We start from the raw sequence: 16,296 nt of genomic DNA on the forward strand, positions 1-16,296 counted from the left end.
AGAGGTGAAAAGGTGAATAAAAGCAATTCTACCACAATAATCTATGTTCTAATGATGACTCCTATAATGGTGCGTGCTCTTCTACATGGGAGAGACATTCATATTGACCAAAATAACTCGGGGCGCATGGAAAGTCAAAATGTTCCTAAGACACCTCTCTCTCACTGAGAAAAGCGTTCTTCAGGCATGGAAACACAAGAGGTGAAAAGGTGAATAAAAGCATTTCTACCACAATAATCTATGTTCTAATGATGACTCCTATAATGGTGCGTGCTCTTCTACATGGGAGAGACATTCATATTGACCAATATAACTCGGGGCGCATGGAAAGTCAAAATGTTCCTAAGACACCTCTCTCTCACTGAGAAAAGCGTTTTTCAGGCATGGAACACAAGAGGTGAAAAGGTGAATAAAAGCAATTCTACCACAATAATCTATGTTCTAATGATGACTCCTATAATGGTGCGTGCTCTTCTACATGGGAGAGACATTCATATTGACCAATATAACTCGGGGCGCATGGAAAGTCAAAATGTTCCTAAGACACCTCTCTCTCACTGAGAAAAGCGTTCTTCAGGCATGGAAACACAAGAGGTGAAAAGGTGAATAAAAGCATTTCTACCACAATAATCTATGTTCTAATGATGACTCCTATAATGGTGCGTGCTCTTCTACATGGGAGAGACATTCATATTGACCAAAATAACTCGGGGCGCATGGAAAGTCAAAATGTTCCTAAGACACCTCTCTCTCTCACTGAGAAAAGCGTTCTTCAGGCATGGAAACACCAGAGGTGAAAAGGTGAATAAAAGCATTTCTACCACAATAATCTATGTTCTAATGATGACTCCTATAATGGTGCGTGCTCTTCTACATGGGAGAGACATTCATATTGACCAATATAACTCGGGGCGCATGGAAAGTCAAAATGTTCCTAAGACACCTCTCTCTCACTGAGAAAAGCGTTCTTCAGGCATGGAAACACAAGAGGTGAAAAGGTGAATAAAAGCATTTCTACCACAATAATCTATGTTCTAATGATGACTCCTATAATGGTGCGTGCTCTTCTACATGGGAGAGACATTCATATTGACCAAAATAACTCGGGGCGCATGGAAAGTCAAAATGTTCCTAAGACACCTCTCTCTCACTGAGAAAAGCGTTCTTCAGGCATGGAAACACAAGAGGTGAAAAGGTGAATAAAAGCATTTCTACCACAATAATCTATGTTCTAATGATGACTCCTATAATGGTGCGTGCTCTTCTACATGGGAGCGACATTCATATTGACCAATATAACTCGGGGCGCATGGAAAGTCAAAATGTTCCTAAGACACCTCTCTCTCACTGAGAAAAGCGTTTTTCAGTCATGGAAACACAAGAGGTGAAAAGGTGAATAAAAGCATTTCTACCACAATAATCTATGTTCTAATGATGACTCCTATAATGGTGCGTGCTCTTCTACATGGGAGAGACATTCATATTGACCAAAATAACTCGGGGCGCATGGAAAGTCAAAATGTTCCTAAGACACCTCTCTCTCACTGAGAAAAGCGTTCTTCAGGCATGGAAACACAAGAGGTGAAAAGGTGAATAAAAGCATTTCTACCACAATAATCTATGTTCTAATGATGACTCCTATAATGGTGCGTGCTCTTCTACATGGGAGAGACATTCATATTGACCAAAATAACTCGGGGCGCATGGAAAGTCAAAATGTTCCTAAGACACCTCTCTCTCACTGAGAAAAGCGTTCTTCAGGCATGGAAACACAAGAGGTGAAAAGGTGAATAAAAGCATTTCTACCACAATAATCTATGTTCTAATGATGACTCCTATAATGGTGCGTGCTCTTCTACATGGGAGAGACATTCATATTGACCAAAATAACTCGGGGCGCATGGAAAGTCAAAATGTTCCTAAGACACCTCTCTCTCACTGAGAAAAGCGTTCTTCAGGCATGGAAACACAAGAGGTGAAAAGGTGAATAAAAGCATTTCTACCACAATAATCTATGTTCTAATGATGACTCCTATAATGGTGCGTGCTCTTCTACATGGGAGAGACATTCATATTGACCAATATAACTCGGGGCGCATGGAAAGTCAAAATGTTCCTAAGACACCTCTCTCTCACTGAGAAAAGCGTTCTTCAGGCATGGAAACACAAGAGGTGAAAAGGTGAATAAAAGCATTTCTACCACAATAATCTATGTTCTAACGATGACTCCTATAATGGTGCGTGCTCTTCTACATGGGAGAGACATTCATATTGACCAAAATAACTCGGGGCGCATGGAAAGTCAAAATGTTCCTAAGACACCTCTCTCTCACTGAGAAAAGCGTTCTTCAGGCATGGAAACACAAGAGGTGAAAAGGTGAATAAAAGCATTTCTACCAAAAGAATCTATGTTCTAATGATGACTCCTATAATGGTGCGTGCTCTTCTACATGGGAGAGACATTCATATTGACCAATATAACTCGGGGCGCATGGAAAGTCAAAATGTTCCTAAGACACCTCTCTCTCACTGAGAAAAGCGTTCTTCAGGCATGGAAACACAAGAGGTGAAAAGGTGAATAAAAGCATTTCTACCACAATAATCTATGTTCTAATGATGACTCCTATAATGGTGCGTGCTCTTCTACATGGGAGAGACATTCATATTGACCAATATAACTCGGGGCGCATGGAAAGTCAAAATGTTCCTAAGACACCTCTCTCTCACTGAGAAAAGCGTTTTTAAGGCATGGAAACACAAGAGGTGAAAAGGTGAATAAAAGCATTTCTACCACAATAATCTATGTTCTAATGATGACTCCTATAATGGTGCGTGCTCTTCTACATGGGAGAGACATTCATATTGACCAAAATAACTCGGGGCGCATGGAAAGTCAAAATGTTCCTAAGACACCTCTCTCTCACTGAGAAAAGCGTTCTTCAGGCATGGAAACACAAGAGGTGAAAAGGTGAATAAAAGCATTTCTACCACAATAATCTATGTTCTAATGATGACTCCTATAATGGTGCGTGCTCTTCTACATGGGAGAGACATTCATATTGACCAAAATAACTCGGGGCGCATGGAAAGTCAAAATGTTCCTAAGACACCTCTCTCTCACTGAGAAAAGCGTTCTTCAGGCATGGAAACACAAGAGGTGAAAAGGTGAATAAAAGCATTTCTACCACAATAATCTATGTTCTAATGATGACTCCTATAATGGTGCGTGCTCTTCTACATGGGAGAGACATTCATATTGACCAATATAACTCGGGGCGCATGGAAAGTCAAAATGTTCCTAAGACACCTCTCTCTCACTGAGAAAAGCGTTTTTCAGGCATGGAACACAAGAGGTGAAAAGGTGAATAAAAGCAATTCTACCACAATAATCTATGTTCTAATGATGACTCCTATAATGGTGCGTGCTCTTCTACATGGGAGAGACATTCATATTGACCAATATAACTCGGGGCGCATGGAAAGTCAAAATGTTCCTAAGACACCTCTCTCTCACTGAGAAAAGCGTTCTTCAGGCATGGAAACACAAGAGGTGAAAAGGTGAATAAAAGCATTTCTACCACAATAATCTATGTTCTAATGATGACTCCTATAATGGTGCGTGCTCTTCTACATGGGAGAGACATTCATATTGACCAAAATAACTCGGGGCGCATGGAAAGTCAAAATGTTCCTAAGACACCTCTCTCTCTCACTGAGAAAAGCGTTCTTCAGGCATGGAAACACCAGAGGTGAAAAGGTGAATAAAAGCATTTCTACCACAATAATCTATGTTCTAATGATGACTCCTATAATGGTGCGTGCTCTTCTACATGGGAGAGACATTCATATTGACCAATATAACTCGGGGCGCATGGAAAGTCAAAATGTTCCTAAGACACCTCTCTCTCACTGAGAAAAGCGTTCTTCAGGCATGGAAACACAAGAGGTGAAAAGGTGAATAAAAGCATTTCTACCACAATAATCTATGTTCTAATGATGACTCCTATAATGGTGCGTGCTCTTCTACATGGGAGAGACATTCATATTGACCAAAATAACTCGGGGCGCATGGAAAGTCAAAATGTTCCTAAGACACCTCTCTCTCACTGAGAAAAGCGTTCTTCAGGCATGGAAACACAAGAGGTGAAAAGGTGAATAAAAGCATTTCTACCACAATAATCTATGTTCTAATGATGACTCCTATAATGGTGCGTGCTCTTCTACATGGGAGCGACATTCATATTGACCAATATAACTCGGGGCGCATGGAAAGTCAAAATGTTCCTAAGACACCTCTCTCTCACTGAGAAAAGCGTTTTTCAGTCATGGAAACACAAGAGGTGAAAAGGTGAATAAAAGCATTTCTACCACAATAATCTATGTTCTAATGATGACTCCTATAATGGTGCGTGCTCTTCTACATGGGAGAGACATTCATATTGACCAAAATAACTCGGGGCGCATGGAAAGTCAAAATGTTCCTAAGACACCTCTCTCTCACTGAGAAAAGCGTTCTTCAGGCATGGAAACACAAGAGGTGAAAAGGTGAATAAAAGCATTTCTACCACAATAATCTATGTTCTAATGATGACTCCTATAATGGTGCGTGCTCTTCTACATGGGAGAGACATTCATATTGACCAAAATAACTCGGGGCGCATGGAAAGTCAAAATGTTCCTAAGACACCTCTCTCTCACTGAGAAAAGCGTTCTTCAGGCATGGAAACACAAGAGGTGAAAAGGTGAATAAAAGCATTTCTACCACAATAATCTATGTTCTAATGATGACTCCTATAATGGTGCGTGCTCTTCTACATGGGAGAGACATTCATATTGACCAAAATAACTCGGGGCGCATGGAAAGTCAAAATGTTCCTAAGACACCTCTCTCTCACTGAGAAAAGCGTTCTTCAGGCATGGAAACACAAGAGGTGAAAAGGTGAATAAAAGCATTTCTACCACAATAATCTATGTTCTAATGATGACTCCTATAATGGTGCGTGCTCTTCTACATGGGAGAGACATTCATATTGACCAATATAACTCGGGGCGCATGGAAAGTCAAAATGTTCCTAAGACACCTCTCTCTCACTGAGAAAAGCGTTCTTCAGGCATGGAAACACAAGAGGTGAAAAGGTGAATAAAAGCATTTGTACCACAATAATCTATGTTCTAACGATGACTCCTATAATGGTGCGTGCTCTTCTACATGGGAGAGACATTCATATTGACCAAAATAACTCGGGGCGCATGGAAAGTCAAAATGTTCCTAAGACACCTCTCTCTCACTGAGAAAAGCGTTCTTCAGGCATGGAAACACAAGAGGTGAAAAGGTGAATAAAAGCATTTCTACCAAAAGAATCTATGTTCTAATGATGACTCCTATAATGGTGCGTGCTCTTCTACATGGGAGAGACATTCATATTGACCAATATAACTCGGGGCGCATGGAAAGTCAAAATGTTCCTAAGACACCTCTCTCTCACTGAGAAAAGCGTTCTTCAGGCATGGAAACACAAGAGGTGAAAAGGTGAATAAAAGCATTTCTACCACAATAATCTATGTTCTAATGATGACTCCTATAATGGTGCGTGCTCTTCTACATGGGAGAGACATTCATATTGACCAATATAACTCGGGGCGCATGGAAAGTCAAAATGTTCCTAAGACACCTCTCTCTCACTGAGAAAAGCGTTTTTAAGGCATGGAAACACAAGAGGTGAAAAGGTGAATAAAAGCATTTCTACCACAATAATCTATGTTCTAATGATGACTCCTATAATGGTGCGTGCTCTTCTACATGGGAGAGACATTCATTTTGACCAAAATAACTCGGGGCGCATGGAAAGTCAAAATGTTCCTAAGACACCTCTCTCTCACTGAGAAAAGCGTTCTTCAGGCATGGAAACACAAGAGGTGAAAAGGTGAATAAAAGCATTTCTACCACAATAATCTATGTTCTAATGATGACTCCTATAATGGTGCGTGCTCTTCTACATGGGAGAGACATTCATATTGACCAAAATAACTCGGGGCGCATGGAAAGTCAAAATGTTCCTAAGACACCTCTCTCTCACTGAGAAAAGCGTTCTTCAGGCATGGAAACACAAGAGGTGAAAAGGTGAATAAAAGCATTTCTACCACAATAATCTATGTTCTAATGATGACTCCTATAATGGTGCGTGCTCTTCTACATGGGAGAGACATTCATATTGACCAATATAACTCGGGGCGCATGGAAAGTCAAAATGTTCCTAAGACACCTCTCTCTCACTGAGAAAAGCGTTCTTCAGGCATGGAAACACAAGAGGTGAAAAGGTGAATAAAAGCATTTCTACCACAATAATCTATGTTCTAATGATGACTCCTATAATGGTGCGTGCTCTTCTACATGGGAGAGACATTCATATTGACCAAAATAACTCGGGGCGCATGGAAAGTCAAAATGTTCCTAAGACACCTCTCTCTCACTGAGAAAAGCGTTCTTCAGGCATGGAAACACAAGAGGTGAAAAGGTGAATAAAAGCATTTCTACCACAATAATCTATGTTCTAATGATGACTCCTATAATGGTGCGTGCTCTTCTACATGGGAGAGACATTCATATTGACCAAAATAACTCGGGGCGCATGGAAAGTCAAAATGTTCCTAAGACACCTCTCTCTCACTGAGAAAAGCGTTCTTCAGGCATGGAAACACAAGAGGTGAAAAGGTGAATAAAAGCATTTCTACCACAATAATCTATGTTCTAATGATGACTCCTATAATGGTGCGTGCTCTTCTACATGGGAGAGACATTCATATTGACCAATATAACTCGGGGCGCATGGAAAGTCAAAATGTTCCTAAGACACCTCTCTCTCACTGAGAAAAGCGTTCTTCAGGCATGGAAACACAAGAGGTGAAAAGGTGAATAAAAGCATTTCTACCACAATAATCTATGTTCTAATGATGACTCCTATAATGGTGCGTGCTCTTCTACATGGGAGAGACATTCATATTGACCAAAATAACTCGGGGCGCATGGAAAGTCAAAATGTTCCTAAGACACCTCTCTCTCACTGAGAAAAGCGTTCTTCAGGCATGGAAACACAAGAGGTGAAAAGGTGAATAAAAGCATTTCTACCACAATAATCTATGTTCTAATGATGACTCCTATAATGGTGCGTGCTCTTCTACATGGGAGAGACATTCATATTGACCAATATAACTCGGGGCGCATGGAAAGTCAAAATGTTCCTAAGACACCTCTCTCTCACTGAGAAAAGCGTTCTTCAGGCATGGAAACACAAGAGGTGAAAAGGTGAATAAAAGCATTTCTACCACAATAATCTATGTTCTAACGATGACTCCTATAATGGTGCGTGCTCTTCTACATGGGAGAGACATTCATATTGACCAAAATAACTCGGGGCGCATGGAAAGTCAAAATGTTCCTAAGACACCTCTCTCTCACTGAGAAAAGCGTTCTTCAGGCATGGAAACACAAGAGGTGAAAAGGTGAATAAAAGCATTTCTACCACAATAATCTATGTTCTAACGATAACTCCTATAATGGTGCGTGCTCTTCTACATGGGAGAGACATTCATATTGACCAATATAACTCGGGGCGCATGGAAAGTCAAAATGTTCCTAAGACACCTCTCTCTCACTGAGAAAAGCGTTTTTCAGGCATGGAACACAAGAGGTGAAAAGGTGAATAAAAGCAATTCTACCACAATAATCTATGTTCTAATGATGACTCCTATAATGGTGCGTGCTCTTCTACATGGGAGAGACATTCATATTGACCAATATAACTCGGGGCGCATGGAAAGTCAAAATGTTCCTAAGACACCTCTCTCTCACTGAGAAAAGCGTTCTTCAGGCATGGAAACACAAGAGGTGAAAAGGTGAATAAAAGCATTTCTACCACAATAATCTATGTTCTAATGATGACTCCTATAATGGTGCGTGCTCTTCTACATGGGAGAGACATTCATATTGACCAATATAACTCGGGGCGCATGGAAAGTCAAAATGTTCCTAAGACACCTCTCTCTCACTGAGAAAAGCGTTTTTCAGGCATGGAACACAAGAGGTGAAAAGGTGAATAAAAGCAATTCTACCACAATAATCTATGTTCTAATGATGACTCCTATAATGGTGCGTGCTCTTCTACATGGGAGAGACATTCATATTGACCAAAATAACTCGGGGCGCATGGAAAGTCAAAATGTTCCTGACACCTCTCTCTCACTGAGAAAAGCGTTCTTCAGGCATGGAAACACAAGAGGTGAAAAGGTGAATAAAAGCATTTCTACCACAATAATCTATGTTCTAATGATGACTCCTATAATGGTGCGTGCTCTTCTACATGGGAGAGACATTCATATTGACCAATATAACTCGGGGCGCATGGAAAGTCAAAATGTTCCTAAGACACCTCTCTCTCACTGAGAAAAGCGTTTTTCAGGCATGGAACACAAGAGGTGAAAAGGTGAATAAAAGCAATTCTACCACAATAATCTATGTTCTAATGATGACTCCTATAATGGTGCGTGCTCTTCTACATGGGAGAGACATTCATATTGACCAATATAACTCGGGGCGCATGGAAAGTCAAAATGTTCCTAAGACACCTCTCTCTCACTGAGAAAAGCGTTCTTCAGGCATGGAAACACAAGAGGTGAAAAGGTGAATAAAAGCATTTCTACCACAATAATCTATGTTCTAATGATGACTCCTATAATGGTGCGTGCTCTTCTACATGGGAGAGACATTCATATTGACCAATATAACTCGGGGCGCATGGAAAGTCAAAATGTTCCTAAGACACCTCTCTCTCACTGAGAAAAGCGTTCTTCAGGCATGGAAACACAAGAGGTGAAAAGGTGAATAAAAGCATTTCTACCACAATAATCTATGTTCTAATGATGACTCCTATAATGGTGCGTGCTCTTCTACATGGGAGAGACATTCATATTGACCAAAATAACTCGGGGCGCATGGAAAGTCAAAATGTTCCTAAGACACCTCTCTCTCACTGAGAAAAGCGTTCTTCAGGCATGGAAACACAAGAGGTGAAAAGGTGAATAAAAGCATTTCTACCACAATAATCTATGTTCTAATGATGACTCCTATAATGGTGCGTGCTCTTCTACATGGGAGAGACATTCATATTGACCAAAATAACTCGGGGCGCATGGAAAGTCAAAATGTTCCTAAGACACCTCTCTCTCACTGAGAAAAGCGTTCTTCAGGCATGGAAACACAAGAGGTGAAAAGGTGAATAAAAGCATTTCTACCACAATAATCTATGTTCTAATGATGACTCCTATAATGGTGCGTGCTCTTCTACATGGGAGAGACATTCATATTGACCAATATAACTCGGGGCGCATGGAAAGTCAAAATGTTCCTAAGACACCTCTCTCTCACTGAGAAAAGCGTTCTTCAGGCATGGAAACACAAGAGGTGAAAAGGTGAATAAAAGCATTTCTACCACAATAATCTATGTTCTAATGATGACTCCTATAATGGTGCGTGCTCTTCTACATGGGAGAGACATTCATATTGACCAAAATAACTCGGGGCGCATGGAAAGTCAAAATGTTCCTAAGACACCTCTCTCTCACTGAGAAAAGCGTTCTTCAGGCATGGAACACAAGAGGTGAAAAGGTGAATAAAAGCAATTCTACCACAATAATCTATGTTGTAATGATGACTCCTATAATGGTGCGTGCTCTTCTACATGGGAGAGACATTCATATTGACCAAAATAACTCGGGGCGCATGGAAAGTCAAAATGTTCCTTAGACACCTCTCTCTCACTGAGAAAAGCGTTCTTCAGGCATGGAAACACAAGAGGTGAAAAGGTGAATAAAAGCAATTCTACCACAATAATCTATGTTCTAATGATGACTCCTATAATGGTGCGTGCTCTTCTACATGGGAGAGACATTCATATTGACCAATATAACTCGGGGCGCATGGAAAGTCAAAATGTTCCTAAGACACCTCTCTCTCACTGAGAAAAGCGTTCTTCAGGCATGGAAACACAAGAGGTGAAAAGGTGAATAAAAGCATTTCTACCACAATAATCTATGTTCTAATGATGACTCCTATAATGGTGCGTGCTCTTCTACATGGGAGAGACATTCATATTGACCAATATAACTCGGGGCGCATGGAAAGTCAAAATATTCCTAAGACACCTCTCTCTCACTGAGAAAAGCGTTCTTCAGGCATGGAAACACAAGAGGTGAAAAGGTGAATAAAAGCATTTCTACCACAATAATCTATTTTCTAATGATGACTCCTATAATGGTGCGTGCTCTTCTACATGGGAGAGACATTCATATTGACCAAAATAACTCGGGGCGCATGGAAAGTCAAAATGTTCCTAAGACACCTCTCTCTCACTGAGAAAAGCGTTCTTCAGGCATGGAAACACAAGAGGTGAAAAGGTGAATAAAAGCATTTCTACCACAATAATCTATGTTCTAATGATGACTCCTATAATGGTGCGTGCTCTTCTACATGGGAGAGACATTCATATTGACCAATATAACTCGGGGCGCATGGAAAGTCAAAATGTTCCTAAGACACCTCTCTCTCACTGAGAAAAGCGTTTTTCAGGCATGGAACACAAGAGGTGAAAAGGTGAATAAAAGCAATTCTACCACAATAATCTATGTTCTAATGATGACTCCTATAATGGTGCGTGCTCTTCTACATGGGAGAGACATTCATATTGACCAATATAACTCGGGGCGCATGGAAAGTCAAAATGTTCCTAAGACACCTCTCTCTCACTGAGAAAAGCGTTTTTCAGGCATGGAACACAAGAGGTGAAAAGGTGAATAAAAGCAATTCTACCACAATAATCTATGTTCTAATGATGACTCCTATAATGGTGCGTGCTCTCCCTACTAACACACGCAGGTTGCGCAAACGTTCGATATACGGCCGCTATAGGTGACGATTCGTCTGCGCCGCGTGCGGAAATTACGCGGCCATTTACGGAAACGCGAGATCTGCCGTTTAGTAGACTCTACGTAAGAACGACACGTCATTCCGAAGTTGCGGCCGCGTGCAAAGAACGCACGTGATCACGTGGGCAGGAACCTCCGTTATAAACTCACTTGGCTGACACTAGATTAACAGGTATTTATATGACTTGGTCTGCACGTCTTTTTCGCACGGTGCAAATACGGTGCGGCCGCGTGCAAAAAACGTGGGCAGGAACTTCCGTAATAAATTCACTTGGCTGACACTAGATTTACAGGTATTTATATGACTTGGTCTGCACGTCTTTTTCGCACGGTGCAAATATGGTCACTTACTTACTAAACCCTGACCACTGGCTATATTTAGCATTTGCAGTACAAAAACGAATTAATGCTATATGGGGATATAGCAGCAAGCATTATGATACAAACCAATATAAGACTGAACAGTTTAGAACATTTTATTACACAAAGTACATTACAAATTAAAAGTATACATATTTACAAGGATGAGGTTTACGGTCTGTCACATTACGCATAGCCAGAAAAGCAAAAAAAAGCATGTACAAGCTCTGGCTAGCAACCCATTATCTGACAATTGCAAAAGTTCTAAAAACAAAAATGAAACAGTGCGCATTCTGTGGCAGGCAGACCGGGAACAGACCGTTGTATCCCACAAAAAAAAGGTTAAAATTTACAAAAACTATTTACAAAAAAGGCATCCATCCTGGCAGGCTGGAAAGGCAGGTTTAGGGAGACGGGCTGGGGGTCACCCACATCTGAATCGAGGGTCTGGGCAGAAGAGGTCATCCTCATCTGAATACTCCACTGTGGTCAGGGCTGGAGCTGCGGTCAGGGGCTGGGCTGGGGAGGTCAGCTGGGCTGGAGCAGATGCCTAAGGACATAATGAAATGGCTGTAAAAGCAAGTCGCATACGTTCATTGGAAGCGTGCCATGTCACTGGATACGAGAAAATTAACTGCCTGACATCACATACCTTTTTGCATCGAGCAGGGGCATGTTTCAGCATCTCCTGCAGCTGGGCAGACACCTCCGTCACAGTGGTGCTTGGCTTACAGGCCATAACTAAACCTTTTAACCAAAAAGGGAATGGTTTCAATGCACATGGCATGAAGCAAAGACAATGTATTATTTTGCGAAAATATGAACAATCCCTTACGTAATATGACATTGTAGAGGGTCATATTCTTCAGAGGCTTCTTCCCCCTCTTCCCATGGACGCTGTAGACACACCACACTCTGTGTATGGCAATGGCTGACAGCACCCGCCGGACCACATCTGGCAGATCTTTGCCGCCAATGGAACTCAGATATCATGTCTGCAAAACATAAAGACAATCATTTACTTTTACATTTCCTTAACACTTCCCTGCAAAAATAAGGAACAAAGTTATGCCCTGAAGTTACTCACCATCTTCCTTTGATGATCCTTGTCCTTCAGCTGCTCCTCCAAGACCAGCAGCTCCTCCTCAGTTTTAGCAGGGTGCAGGTCATCCAGTACTGCTCCCCGATAGCTGTCTGCAGACTCGCCGGACAGTCTCTGCTCCAGTCTCTGCTCCAGCCTCATCATTGTCTGTGCCATCTCCCTCAGACTCTGCATGACGCTGGAGAACTGCTGACACATCATCCTCTGGAAGTCTGGATATTAAACACAGATGTGGCTATAAGTAATTGTACGGTCCCATAATGGATATTCAGCTCAAAGTATATCCCTACATGCAGCATGAAGTAGTTCAAAAAATTCAGCATACCAGCATCTGCAGAGCTTGATGGCAACACTGCTGGAGCTGTTGGTCTCACAGGCGATGGCATCAGAGAACTACCTGAAAACCAGAGGATAAAGGGATGAGCAGGAAACTATGGTGCTGGCGGCGTAGTGATTCTGGCATAAGGGGAAGAATCAACTCGACATGAGACATGTCAGACCCTGACCTGGTCTGGCCGGGGTGCTAATCGCTGATGCATGCTGCTCGTGCCTGGACGTCTGAAGGGCTGAAGGGCCTGGGCTCACAGCGCCTTGGCTCAAAGGACCCGGGCGATGAACATCTACTGCCGAGTAGTGAGATGTGAGATGAGCGAATTAGTGAACTGAGTACATGAGTCTTCAGAAAGTCCTGAGTTAACTGTAAGTGTGCAAATATGCATAGACATTTCACCAACACAAACATGCATGGATACCTGCATTGATAACTGGCAGAGCAGGCCTTCCGGCTCTGGCACCTGGCATAGCTGGTCTGGTCTGAGTTCTGCCGACCGGCTGCCTGGGCACTGGAACATATAGTAGAGGTAAATTAGCTCAGATTAGTCAACTCAAGTAGTACTCTTTTGGGACTGTTGAATGCACTTTATTATATTACCTTCGTCACTGGAGTCATAGCGTGTGTTGCGCTGTCTCTTCCTTGTGTCTTGGGAGTTAATCCATTGATGACTGCTGCTCAAACACCTTCGCCAAGGCACTGGCTACTTCATAATGCTCTGTGTGTTCCTCAGCAGAGACAGAGGTTGTCATGGCTCCTCTTGATGTGCTTGTGGAGGTAGATCTGGGAGGTATAGGAGAATGGGCACTCAGAGCAGGAGAACACCCAAGTCTTGCACAGCAATGAGAGAGACCATTAAAAAGGATTATCTCACCTGTAGTACAAGTTCAAATATAGAGTGATTATACGTCATTGTAAATGAGAGCTTACTCTCAATTGATTCACGAGGTTAAATAAAGATTGAATGAATATGTAGCTAGTGGGGGGTTACAACCACACAACTGTGGAGAGAGAATGAGACACTTGGTTCCCTCCTCTACTGGTGTTCATGGCCAAGGCCACACACCTGGAATACTCCAACCCTGATTTAAAGGCATAAAAGTGGGGAACACATTCTTGAGACAGTTCCTAAAACTGGAGGGAAAAAAAACGGGAAAATGATCTTACCTCTCCTCATCACTCACTTCTGCATGGGGCTGAGCTCTACCCTGTCAGCAGTGGCAATACATGGTAGCGGCTCAGCACACAGGAGAACTGCACAGAGAGGAAGGAGGAGAGAGAAAACCAACAACAAAAAAGGCAAGAAGGGTTAATAACTGAGCGAATCTTGCAAGTTTGCACTACAGGGAAGCAATTGCTCAATTTCCCTGATATTGTGGCGTCACTGGCGTCAGTGATGCGTCTTATGAATCTCACATGTCTACCGCTAACTCAATATCAATATTCCCATTTGTTTATCCCGTCTATGGAAACGTATGTGCATTTGTACTTACGTGTGCCTGCCTATATTGATGATCAGGTGTTTCTCCACCTAAGGGCTGGCCAGACAGAACCATCAGAGACCATTGGGCTGAGCTGAGGAGAGAGCGACATGTTAGAGTGTATGTGTGCATATGTATATGGTGCTCTTCTGTTAATACTCATGAGGGCATTCAACTGAACAAGACTCACAGAGCCTGTGGTGCTGTCCCAGGACTGCCCCTGGCCACGCCTGTCCCCGTCTTAGCGCCTCTTCCTGCCCCGCTCACCTGCTTCTTGCTCAGTTCAAACAAGAACTGGGAGGTTGGCAACTGAGAGCATGGGAGGGGAGAGAGAGAGAGAGAGAGAGAGAGAGAGAGAAAGTGGGTGGGTGACCCTCTCGTTGGCTGACATGCACACTCCACAGGACCACGTGCCAAAAGCCAAGATGGCTGCTATAACAAATCCTGCTAGCTAGCCTAGCTCCGTTGTTGGGGCTTCTTGTATTCTGTTAACGTTAAAATCGGAAAAATGAATGCCTAAAAACAAACACATACTAACGGTGTCGTGGGTTAATGCGAAATCAATGAGTAAGCTAATTATCGCATTTTATTCCAAGCGATGAAACAGTACGAACGTGCAGGAGCTCGCGCGAGCCTGATAGACTTGAGAAGAGGCTAATCACGTTAGCTGGCTAGCTAGTTAGCTAACATTGGAAAGAGAGCATCTGCATATAGATAATCATTACAATAGGGTAGCTTGCACATAACGTTGGTGTTTTATCTGGGACGATACCAAAATACATAGTATGTATGTATACATACTAATGTATACATTGAAATTGAGATACTTACAGGATCTGTGTTGTCGCGGAGAATGGTCTTTCTCCTTCTCTTTCAAACGTGGCGGAAGTTTACCGTTCTCGTTCTTCTTCTCCTTCGCTAGGTTTAGTGGCGGATCGCAAACAACTTTAATGTGCATACCGCCACCTACTGGCACAGAGTGTGTAACTTGTTTGTCTAGTTCTTCAATTATGTCACCTAAGAAAGTAGCCCAATGCCTTGCATTCTACGTTCAATGCTCAGCGTTCATTGCTCACATTTAGGTTGCAAAATTAGGACTTTATTCATAGGCATATTTTTTATCATTCTTTTTATTAGGCCTGGACTGCAAATCTTTAGTGTTAATATTAACTGTAAATGAGAAATTACACACAAAACAGACATGCAGGATTTCTCCTCATTATTACAATTCTGTAACTGTATGACTTCAAAATTTATTTTAAAACCTAAGTAATTTACAAATGTTCTGACCCACTGTGACACATTTCCAATAAAGTCAGATTGGGACTGTGATCTAACCACATTGTCACGTTATTTAATTACATCGTAGTTACGGATTTAAGCAGCAGTGGCGGCTACGTTCCCTTACAGTGTACTTGAGGACGGCTATTTTGGTTATTTTGCGACTGAAAAGGCAAGTGTCAGCTAGGTGTCAGCTAGGTCCGCTGCTGGTGACGTCGCAAAGTTACCACAATTACACCAATGTGTCCCGTCAGTTTTACGTACTGTGTTAGTAGGGCTTCTACATGGGAGAGACATTCATATTGACCAAAATAACTCGGGGCGCATGGAAAGTCAAAATGTTCCTAAGACACCTCTCTCTCACTGAGAAAAGCGTTCTTCAGGCATGGAAACACAAGAGGTGAAAAGGTGAATAAAAGCATTTCTACCACAATAATCTATGTTCTAATGATGACTCCTATAATGGTGCGTGCTCTTCTACATGGGAGAGACATTCATATTGACCAATATAACTCGGGGCGCATGGAAAGTCAAAATGTTCCTAAGACACCTCTCTCTCACTGAGAAAAGCGTTTTTCAGGCATGGAACACAAGAGGTGAAAAGGTGAATAAAAGCAATTCTACCACAATAATCTATGTTCTAATGATGACTCCTATAATGGTGCGTGCTCTTCTACATGGGAGAGACATTCATATTGACCAATATAACTCGGGGCGCATGGAAAGTCAAAATGTTCCTAAGACACCTCTCTCTCACTGAGAAA

The sequence above is a fragment of the Borostomias antarcticus genome (genome assembly GCF_949987555.1).
Source record: "Borostomias antarcticus genome assembly, chromosome: 20".
NCBI lineage: Eukaryota > Metazoa > Chordata > Actinopteri > Stomiiformes > Stomiidae > Borostomias > Borostomias antarcticus.